Source organism: Arachis ipaensis, chromosome B3, assembly GCF_059453495.1.
Source record: "Arachis ipaensis isolate K30076 ecotype BB chromosome B3, ASM5945349v1, whole genome shotgun sequence".
Lineage (NCBI taxonomy): Eukaryota > Viridiplantae > Streptophyta > Magnoliopsida > Fabales > Fabaceae > Arachis > Arachis ipaensis.
In genome coordinates this window covers 33790478-33802234 of record NC_142438.1, presented here as the reverse complement: position 1 = coordinate 33802234, position 11757 = coordinate 33790478, and the positions used below count along the sequence as shown (strand labels likewise).

The 11757-nt window shown below is 38.0% G+C and overlaps 1 non-coding gene across 1 annotated transcript; it reads left to right on the top strand.

Moving 5' to 3' along the window:
• Positions 1 to 9022: 9022 nt before the first annotated feature.
• LOC148570265 (small nucleolar RNA R71) lies at positions 9023 to 9130 on the top strand. Its single transcript, XR_015908259.1, has one exon. It is a non-coding gene; the product is annotated as a small nucleolar RNA R71 (small nucleolar RNA).
• The last annotated feature ends 2627 nt before the right edge of the window (positions 9131 to 11757 follow it).

Here is an 11757-nt window from a genome sequence, read left to right as displayed (position 1 = left end):
TCTCTGAAACCTTAACTACCTGCTCACATATTTCACACTAAATTCATTGTCTACTTACTTAATCTCTGAATTAATGATTAATGCTTTTGAACCTCAAAACACCATTTTCTGCTTGTCTGACCAAGTGAGTCACTCGACTATCGTTGGTCAGTCCATCAATCCTCGTGGGATCGACCCTCACTCACCTGAGGTATTATTTGGTACGACCCGATGCACTTTGTAAGAACCGGAATAACCACTTTAATAAAACAATAATTTTAACTGCCTAGAATAGGTTCAAAAATATAAAAATGATATTTTGAAACTAAAAAGGTAAAATTTGAATTCAATGAATTTTTCTGAGTGGAAAAATGTATCTTTTACGGAAAATTTTGTAAAAATGCGTACCAGTACTTAAGTCGACAGTATCGGCTCTAGTCTGTTCGGTACCGTGTATTGAGAAAAATAAGAATTTGAAAATTCAATTTATAGTTTTGAAAGGACAAAAATAATTTAGAATTGAAAACCGGGCACTAATCTTAAAGGTTTTGGCCCAAAGTGGGCCAAACAGACCTAAAATGCTAACGGGTTAGACCGGGCCTAAATTGGGCCCAAGCCCAACATATATAAGTGTCAATTAATGAGCATTCAGCTCAATTTACCCTAGAAACAAAGAAAGGGGGCGCTGGAAGTGAAGGGAGAAGAGAAGAGAAGTTACTATTCATCTTCTCCTTCATTTGGCCACAACTTGAGCTACGGAGCTCCAATTGACAAGCCGTTTGCGGCCACGCGAAGCTCTCGCTAAGCCCATCATTTCTAACTAATATTTTTAGGTAGGAACTCAAAACTCACACTCCAGTTTCCTGCCCTAACATTTTCCCATTTTTGAGTTTTGTTTTTTAGTAGACTTTTGTGTTTTAGTTGTTTAGGGGTGATCTAGCATTGGAATATTGTTGGATTTTGCTCCTAATATCGTTGGATAATGTAAGTCTCTTCAAACTCTTGTGGTTTGATGCTTTGGTCAGCCATAGTGTTGATTTTTGGTATATTATATGTGTATAGCTTGATAGTTGGTGAGTTTTAGAAGTGGTGTTGGTGCTTGAGGCTTGTTGATCTTGTTGGAATCAAGCTTTAGATATTTGTGCTTTTAGGGAATCGGCCAAGGTATGGTTTCGGTTTCCTCTATGTAATATATAATGTTTCTGGACACTTAGGCTAGTGGACCTTAGGATAGGATAGAATTAATGATATATTATGATGTTAGTTAATGTTGATAAGTGTTTATGATGATTGTGGTAATATGAATATTGATAATGATTGTTAATGTTAAGGTTAATTGATGAGAAGTATGAATATTGATGTTGATGTTGATGACAATTGGTGAAGGATGTGAGTGTTATGAGGTTAAATTTGAGGAATAAAGATTATGATGAACTTGGTTAATGTTAGATATTAGATTATGATGGATTTGGTTAATGTTAGATATTGTTTGGTGATGATTATTGATGTTAATGAGGATTTGTATTGATTGTTGATGTTGTTGTTGGTTGATGATGATTATGGGTTTTGATAATATATTGTGGAATACTTGGATGGTTTAGGGAGGTGATATGTTGTTGAGATGAATGAAAGGGTGTGGATGTGACTTGAGTGTTGTTTTGGGTTATAAACTCTTGGTTTAGGGTCAAGAATTTGGATAATTTGAGGGTTGGTGCTTTTTGGGTAAAACTTGTTTTTAACTAACTTCGACAGATCACAACTTGAGTCTCGAGTTTTGAAATTGAGTGGTTTTTATTTCAAATTAAATATGATTTAAAGATCTTTAAAATGATATAAAGTTTGAGAAAAATGGAATTTTGTAGAGAAAGTTATGAACGTCAAAAGTTAGGGTAAAAAATTTGAATTCTGTGATATTGCAGAAAATTTGAAAATCTGTCATGTGTGTCCACACACACTTCTGTGCGTACGCACATCACGGAGTGGGTGTTTCAAGTTATGTGTACACACAATATCACGCATACGCACAGGTCGGAAAAGCCTTTTGGTGCGTGCGTACGCACACAACCCTGTGCATATGCACAATCCCTGTTTTTCACCCAAACATTTTTCCTAGTATTTTAGGCTTTGAATCAAGGGAGAAAATAATAAGTTAATAAAAAGGGGTATTTTTGGTTGAGTTTAAAAGACGGTGATTTAGGTTTGGGAAGTTCTATGGATGGAATAGCTGGAGTGTTTGGGCAGAGTGTTGAGGTGATCATGACTTGAGAAACATGAATGATTATGGTTAATGAGATGAGTATAAGCAGACTTGTGCTATGATCAGTGACCTCTGAGATTGAGTATGTGATTGTAATATGCATTGTTCTCCGTCGTAGGGCTGTGACAGTCTCCCGCCTACGTTCGGATGTGAGGGCTGTGGCAGTCTCCCGCTCACGTGATACGAATTGTTTTGGTAAGACACTATGCACCTGGGGCAAGAGCTGTGGCAGTCTCCCGCTTGTCAAGGTAGCGGTGCTGACGTAGGGGCCGAGGCAGTCTCCCGCCTATGTTGAGATGTGAGGGCTGTGGCAGTCTCCCGCTCACATAACCTTTCTGCCGCCAGAGTGAACTCGGGCACTATAACCCGAAAGAGTGTGTCGGGAACTATAACTCACGGAGCACAAGATAAAGTGCTAGGCACTAAAAAGAGTAAGCAGGGCACTATAACCCTAGTCGTGGCAGAAAGGCAACATCCCGGGGATGTGTCAGGTTGGCATTTTGAACCAACAAGTGATATACGGAGCGAAATAGGATAGACATTCATCATATGCATCTTCTACATGCTTGCTTCCTTTAATTACTTGAGTTATGCCTATTTGAATAACATGCATAAATGCTGGTTGATTTACCTGCTATATATGTATACTACTTGTGTTTTACTTGCTTGCATTATCTGTGATTAACTGGTGTTAAGGAGGTTAGGTAGGAAGTGGTGATGGGATCGCATGGAGGGTAGGTTAGCGAAGGTTGTGGGATACAGCGGTGTGATTTGGTATTAGTTAGAAATCACCTAAGTTTAGATAACCCTATTTATGGCTTATGGTTTAAGTTATTTATTTTGTTAAGCTTGAATATCTGTATTGATGTGAAGTTCTAGGATTGCCTTTGGTATTTCGGAACCTTACATCTTATATATTGGGCACTGTTACCATACTGAGAACCTCTGGTTCTCATACCATATGTTGTTATTTTTCAGATGCAGGTCGCAACCTGGTATGCGAAATTGTTACTCAGGTTGTGAATTAGTACATATCTTCACAACTTTGCATAACTAACCAGCAAGTGCACTGGGTCGTCCAAGTAATACCTTACGTGAGTAAGGGTCGAATCCCACGGAGATTGTTGGTATGAAGCAAGCTATGGTCTCCTTGTAAATCTCAGTCAGGCGGGTATAAAATAGTTATGTAGTTTTCGAAATTTAATAATAAAAGAAGGATAGAAATACTTATGTAAATCATTGGTGAGAATTTCATATAAGCGTATGGAGATGCATTCGTTCCTCTGAACCTCCGCTTTCCTGCTGTCTTCATCCAGTCAGTCTTACTCCTTTCTATGGCTGGCTTTATGTAAGGATGTCACCGGTACCAATGGCTACTTTCAATCCTCTCAGGAAAATGGTCCAAATGCTCTGTCACAGCACGGCTAATCGTCTGGAGGCATCACCTTTTGTCGTTGGTTGCATCCTATTCCTCTCTGTGAAAATGGTCCGATACGCTGTCACTGCATGGCTAATCATCTTGGAGGTTCTCGATCATACTGGAATAGAATTTACTATCCTTTTGCGTCTGTCACTACGCCCAGCACTCGCGAGTTTGGAGTTCGTCACAGTCATTCAATCCCAGAGTCCTACTCGGAATACCACGGACAAGGTTTAGACTTTTCGGACTCTCATGAATGCCGCCATCAATCTAGCTTATACCACGAAGATTCCGATTAAGAGATCTAAGAGATACTCATTCAATCTAATGTAGAACGGAAGTGGTTGTCAGGCACGCGTTCATAGGGAATGATGATGATTGTCACGTTCATCACATTCAGGTTGAAGTGCGAATGAATATCTTAGAAGCGAAATAAGATGAATTGAATAGAAAACAGTAGTACTTTGCATTAATCTTTGAGGAACAGCAGAGCTCAACACCTTAATCTATGGAGTGCAGAAACTCTACCATTGAAAATACATAAGTAATGATGAAGTTCATTGGTCTCGGCCCTAGAGGGGAACCGGAGTAACCAAGACTCCAAATACAATGATAAAAAGGTTCTATTTATAATAAACTAGTCACTAGGGTTTACAGAAGTAAGTAATTGATGCATAAATCCACTTCCGGGGCCCACTTGGTGTATGCTTGGGCTGAGCTTGAAGTCTACACGTGGAGAGGTCATTCTTGGAGTTGAACGCCAGCTTTTGTGCCAGTTTGGGCGTTGAACTCCACTTTGCAACTTGTTTCTGGCGCTGGACGGCAGAATTGGGCAGAGAGCTGGCGTTGAACGCCAGTTTGCGTCATCTAAAATTTGGCAAAGTATGGACTATTATATATTGCTGGAAAGCCCTGGATGTCTACTTTCCAATGCAATTGGAAGCACGCCATTTTGAGTTCTTTAGCGCCAGAAAATCTATTTTGAGTGCAGGGAGGTCAGAATCCAACAGCATCAGCAGTCCTTCTTCAACCTCTGAATCTGATTTTTGCTCAAGTCCCTCAATTTCAGCCAGAAAATACCTGAAATCACAGAATAACACACAAACTCATAGTAAAGTCCAGAAATGTGAATTTAACATAAAAACTAATGAAAACATTCCTAAAAGTAACTAGATTCTACTAAAAACATACTAAAAACAATGTCAAAAAGCGTATAAATTATCCGCTCATCACAACACCAAACTTAAATTGTTGCTTGTCCCCAAGCAACTGAAAATCAAATAGGATAAAAAGAAGAGAATATACTATAAATTCCAAACTATCAATGAAACATAGCTCCAATCAGATGAGCGGGACTTGTAGCTTTTTGCCTCTTGAATAGTTTTGGCATCTCACTTTATCCATTGAAGTTCAGAATGATTGGCTTCTATAGGAACTCAGAGTTCAGATAGTGTTATTGATTCTCCTAGTTCAGTATGATGATTCTTGAACACAGCTTCTTTATGAGTCTTGGCCGTGGCCCTAAGCACTTTGTTTTCCAGTATTACCACCGGATACATAAATGCCACAGACACATAATTGGGTGAACCTTTTCAGATTGTGACTCAGCTTTGCTAAAGTCCCCAATTAGAGGTGTCCAGGGTTCTTAAGCACACTCTTTTTTTTTGCTTTGGACCTTGACTTTAACTGCTCAGTCTCAAGTTTTCACTTGACACCTTCACGCCACAAGCACATGGTTAGGGACAACTTGGTTTAGCCGCTTAGACCAGGATTTTATTCCTTTAGGCCCTCCTATCCACTGATGCTCAAAGCCTTGGGATCCTTTTTATTTTTCCTTGCCTTTTGGTTTTAAGGGTTATTGGCTTTTTGCTCTTGCCTCTTGGTTTTAAGAGCTTTTGGCTTTTTCTGCTTGCTTTTTCTTTTTCTTTCTATTTTTTTTTGCCTATTTTTTTTCTGCAAGCTTTGTTCTTTGCTGCTTTTTCTTGCTTCAAGAATCATTTTTATGATTTTTTTCAGATTATCAAATAACATGTCTCCTGGTCATCATTCTTTCAAGAGCCAACATATTTAACATTCTTAAACAACAACTTCAAAAGACATATGCACTGTTCAAGCATACATTCAGAAAACAAGAAGCATTGTCACCACATCAATATAATTAAGCTAAGTTCAAGGATAAATTCAAAACTCATGTACTTCTTGTTCTTTTGAATTAAAACATTTTTCATTTAAGAGAGGTGATGGATTCATAGGACATTCATAACTTTAAGACATAGTTACTAACTACTAATGATCATGTAATGAAGACACAAACATAGATAAGCACATAACATAGAAAACGAAAAACAGAAGAAATAAGAACAAGGAATGAATCCACCTTAGTGAGGGTGGCGTTTCCTTCTTGAGGAACCAATGATGTCCTTGAGCTCTTCTATGTCTCTTCCTTGTCTTTGTTGTTCCTCCCTCATTGCTTTTTGATCTTCTCTTATTTCATGAAGGATGATGGAGTGCTCTTGATGTTCCACCCTTAGTTGTCCCATGTTGGAACTTAATTCTCCTAAGGAGGTGTTGATTTGCTCCCAATAGTTTTGTGGAGGAAAATGCATATGAGGCATTTCCGGGATCTCATGGTGATGAGCTTCCTGCGCCTCTTGAGTTTGAAAGGGACCTCAGGGATCACCTTCTTCTTGGCCACAACATCATAGAAGTGGTCTTGATGAGCTTTGGAGATGAATCTTTCCATCTCCCATGACTCGGAGGTGGAAGCTTTTGTCTTCCCTTTCCCTTTTCTAGAGGATTCTCTGGTCTTAGGTGCCATCAATGGTAATGGAAAAACAAAAAGCTTATGCTTTTACCACACCAAACTTAGAATATTGCTCGCCCTCGAGCAAGAAAAGAAAGAATTAGATGAAGAAGAAGAAGAAAATATGGAGAAGAGGGGGGAGGTGTGTTTCGGCCAAGATGGAAAAGAGAGGGTTGTGTTATGTGAAAATGAAGAAGAATGGAAGGCTTTATATAGGGAAGGGAGGGGGGTTAAGGTTCGGCCATATGGGTGGGTTTGGGTGGTAAATTGATTTGAATTTTGAAGGTAGGTGGAGTTTATGAGGTAGGTTTATGGGGAAGAGTTGGTGGATGTGAGTGGTGAAGGGTTAATAGGGAAGAGAGATGGAGGTGATAGGTGAAGGGTTTTGGGGAAGAGTGTTTATGGGATTGTGTGAAAGAGGGGTGAGAAGAGAGTGAGTGGAGGTAGTGGGGATCCTGTGGGGTCCACAGATCCTGAGGTGATCCTGTGGGGTCCACAGATCCTGAGGTGTTCAAGGATTTACAACCTTGCACCAAATTAGGCATGTAAAATGCCCTTGCACACAACTCTGGGCGTTCAGCGCCAGGTTGGTGCCCATTTTGGGCGTTCAACGCCCATTTGTTGCCCATTTCTGGCGTTGAACGCCAGAACCATGCTTGTTCTGGGCGTTCAGCGCCAGCTCTTCTCCAGGGTGCGATTTTTCTTCCGCTGTTTTTGATTCTGTTTCTAAATTTTTCGTTTATTTTGTGACTCCACATGATCATGAACCTAAGAAAATATGAAAAACAAAAATAAAATTAGATAAATAAACATTGGGTTGCCTCCCAACAAGCGCTTCTTTAATGTCAATAGCTTGACAGTGGGCTCTCATGGAGCCTCACAGATGTGCAGAGCTTTGTTGAAACCTCCCAACACCAAACTTAGAGTTTGGATATGGGGGTTTGACACTAAACTTAGAGTTTGGTTGTGGCCTCCCAACACCAAACTTAGAGTTTGACTGTGGGGGCTTTGGTTGACTCTGCTTTGAAAGAAGCTTTTTCTGCTTCCTCTCCATGGATGCAGAGAGAGATCCTTGAGTTGTAAACACAAGGTTGTCCTTATTTAATTGAAGGATTAATTCTCCTCTATCCACATCAATCACAGCTCTTGCTGTGGCTAGGAAAGGTCTTCCTAGGATGATGGATTCATCCTCTTCCTTTCCAGTATCCAGGACTATGAAATCAGCAGGGATGTAAAGGCCTTCAACCTTTACTAACACGTCCTCTACTTGTCCATAAGCCTGTTTTCTTGAATTGTCTGCCATCTCTAATGAGATTTTAGCAGCTTGCACCCTATATATTCCCAGTTTCTCTATTACAGAGAGGGACATGAGGTTTATTCCTGAACCAAGGTCACACAGAGCCTTAAAGATCATGGTGCCTATGGTACAAGGTATTATGAACTTTCCAAGATCCTGTCTCTTCTGAGGCAATGTCAGTTGATCCAGATCACTTAGTTCATTGGTGAACAAGGGAGGTTCATCTTCCCAAGTTTCAATACCAAATAATTTGGCATTTAGCTTCATGATTGCACCAATGAACTTGGCAGCTTGCTCTTCAGTAACATCCTCATTCTCTTCAGAAGAGGAATACTCATCAGAGCTCATGAATGGCATAAGAAGGTTCAATGGAATCTCTATGGTCTCTAGATGAGTCTCAGATTCCTTAGGTTCCTCAGAGGGAAGCTCCTTATTGATCACTGGACGTCCCAGGAAGTTTTCCTCATTGGGATTCACGTCCTTCTCCTCTCTTGTGGATTCGGCCATGGTAATTAATTCAATGGCCTTGCACTCTCCTTTTGGATTCTTTTCTGTATTGCTTGGGAGAGTACTAGGAGGGATTTCAGTGATCCTTTTACTCAGCTGGCCCACTTGTGCTTCCAAATTTCTAATGGAAGACCTTGTTTCATTCATGAAACTCACAGTGGCCTTAGATAGATCAGAGACTAAATTTGCTAAGCTAGATAGATTCTGCTCAGAATTCTCTGTCTGTTGCTGAGTGGATGATGGAAAAGGCTTGCTATTGCTAAACATGTTTCTTCCACCATTATTAAAGCCTTGTTGAGGCTTTTGATCCTTCCATGAGAGATTTGGGTGATTTCTCCATGATGGATTGTAGGTGTTTCCATATGGTTCACCCATGTATTTTAACTCTGCTATTGCAGGGTTCTCAGGATCATAAGCTTCCTCCTCAGAAGATGCCTTTTGAGTACTGTTGGATGCAGCTTGCATTCCATTCAGACTCTGAGAAATCATATTGACTTGCTGAGTCAATATTTTATTCTGAGCCAATATGGCATTCAGAGTATCAATTTCAAGAACTCCCTTCTTCATAGGCGTCCCGTTACTCACAGGATTCCTCTCAGAAGTGTACATAAACTGGTTATTAGCAACCATGTCAATGAGTTCTTGAGCTTCTACAGGCGTTTTCTTTAGGTGAATGGATCCACCTGCAGAAGTATCCAATGACATCTTTGATAGCTCAGATAAACCATCATAGAATATATTCAGGATGGTCCATTCTGAAAGCATGTCAGAAGGACACTTTTTGGTCAGCTGCTTGTATCTTTCCCAAGCTTCATAGATGGATTCACCTTCTTTCTGTCTGAAGGTTTGAACATCAGCTCTAAGCTTGCTCAGCTTTTGAGGAGGAAAGAACTTGGCTAAGAAAGCCGTGACCAGCTTATCCCAAGAGTTCAGGCTATCTCTGGGTTGAGAGTCCAACCACACTCTAGCTCTGTCTCTTACAGCAAAAGGGAAAAGCATGAGCCTGTAGACTTCAGGATCTACTCTATTAGTCTTAACAGTATCACAGATCTGCAAGAATTTAGTTAAGAACTGAAAAAGATCTTCAGATGGAAGTCCATGAAACTTGCAGTTCTGCTGCATCAGAGAAACTAGCTGAGGTTTCAGCTCAAAGTTGTTTGCTCTAATGGCAGGAATGGAGATGATTCTTCCATGTAAATTGGAATTAGGTGCAGTAAAGTCACCAAGCATTCTCCTTGCATTATTGTTGTTGGGTTCGGCTGCCATCTCCTTTACTTGTTCGAAATTTTCAATAAGGTTGTCTCTGGATTGTTGTAATTTAGCTTCTCTTAGTTTCCTCTTCAGAGTCCTTTCAGGTTCTGGATCAGCTTCAACAAGAATGCCTTTTTCTTTGTTCCTGCTCATAAGAAAGAGAAGAGAACAAGAAAAGAAGAGGAATCCTCTATGTCACAGTAAAGAGGTTCCTTATTGTTAGTAGAAGAAGAAAAGGAATAGGGGTGAAGAAGAATGAAGAATCCAAACACAAGGGTAAGGATAGGAGCAGTGATGTGAGATGAAGAGAAGTGTTAGTAGATGAATAAGTAATTAGAAGGAGATGAGGGAGAAAGAGGATTTTCGAAAATAATTTTTGAAAAAAGAGTTAGTGATTTTCGAAAATAATTTTTGAAAAGTGTTAGTAATTTTCGAAAATAAAAATAAAAAATTAAAATAATTAAAAAGAAATTTTGAAAAAAAGGGGGGAGATATTTTCGAAAATTAGAGAGAGAGAGTTAGTTAGGTAGTTTTGAAAAAGGTAAGAAACAAACAAAAAGTTAGTTAGTTAGTTGAAACAAATTTTGAAAAGATAAGAAGTTAGGAAGTTAGAAAAGATATTTTGAAATCAAATTTTTGAAAAAGATAAGATAAGAAGATATTTTTGAAATTAGTTTTTGAAAAAGATTTGATTTTTAAAATCACAATTAATGACTTGATTCACAAGAAATCACAAGATATGATTCTAGAACTCAAAGTTTGAATCTTTCTTAACAAGTAAGTAACAAACTTGAAATTTTTGAATCAAAACATTAATTGGTGATGTTATTTTCGAAAATTATGTGATAAAGATAAGAAAAAGATTTTTGAAAAACATTTTTATAATTTTCGAAAATAACTAAGAGAAATGAAAAAGATTTGATTTTTGAAAAAGATAAGATTTTTAAATTGAAAATTTGATTTGACTCATAAAAATAACTAGATTTTAAAAATTTTTGAAAAAGTCAAATCTAATTTTCGAAATTTTAAGAGAGAAAAAGGGAAATATATTTTTTTTTATTTTTGAATTTTTATGATGAGAGAGAAAAACAAGAAAAATGATGCAATGCATGAAAGTTATGGATCAAAATAATGAATGCATGCAAGAATGCTATGAATGTCAAGATGAACACCAAGAACACTATGAAGATCATGATGAACATCAAGAACACATTTTTGAAAAATTTTTTAATGCAAAAAAAACATGCAAGACACCAAACTTAGAATTCTTTAATGCTTAGACATAAAGAATTCAGGAATGCATATGAAAAACAAGAAAAGACACAAAACATGCAAATGCAAAGATCAAACAAGAAGACTTACCAAGAACAACTTGAAGATCATGAAGAACACTATGAATGCATGAATTTTTTCGAAAAATGCAAGATGAACATGCAATTGACACCAAACTTATAACATGACTCAAGACTCAAACAAGAAACACAAAAAAATATTTTTGATTTTTATGATTTTCTAATTTTTTTGTATTTTTATTTTATATTTTTCAAAAATCAATTTGAAAAAGAAAAATAAGGATTCCAAAATTTTTAATATGAATTCCAGGAATCTTATGCTCTTCAGTCTAAAGCTCCAATCAAAGGGTCAGGCATGGCTTAATAGCCAGCCAAGCTTTAGTATGTAAATTACATCCATTGAGGTGATTAGTTGAAGACCAATCCCAAAGCAGTTTGGGTATGGCTTTACAGCCAGATAGGATTCAACATGTTTCATGAAACACTAGAATTCATTCTTAAAAATTCTGAAAAAAAATATATTTTTGAAAACATTTTTTTTTAAAAATTTTTTTTGAAAACAAAGGAGAAATTTTTGAAAGATTTTTGAAAACTTTTTGAAAAGAAAACAAAAAGAAAGTTACCTAATCTGAGCAACAAGATGAACCGTCAGTCGTCCAAACTCGAACAATCCCCGGCAACGGCGCCAAAAACTTGGTATGCGAAATTGTTACTCAGGTTGTGAATTAGTACATATCTTCACAACTTCGCATAACTAACCAGCAAGTGCACTGGGTCGTCCAAGTAATACCTTACGTCAGTAAGGGTCGAATCCCACGGAGATTGTTGGTATGAAGCAAGCTATGGAGGATAGAAATAGTTATGTAGTTTTCGAAATTTAATAATCAAAGAAGGATAGAAATACTTATGTAAATCATTGGTGAGAATTTCAGATAAGTGTATGGAGATGCA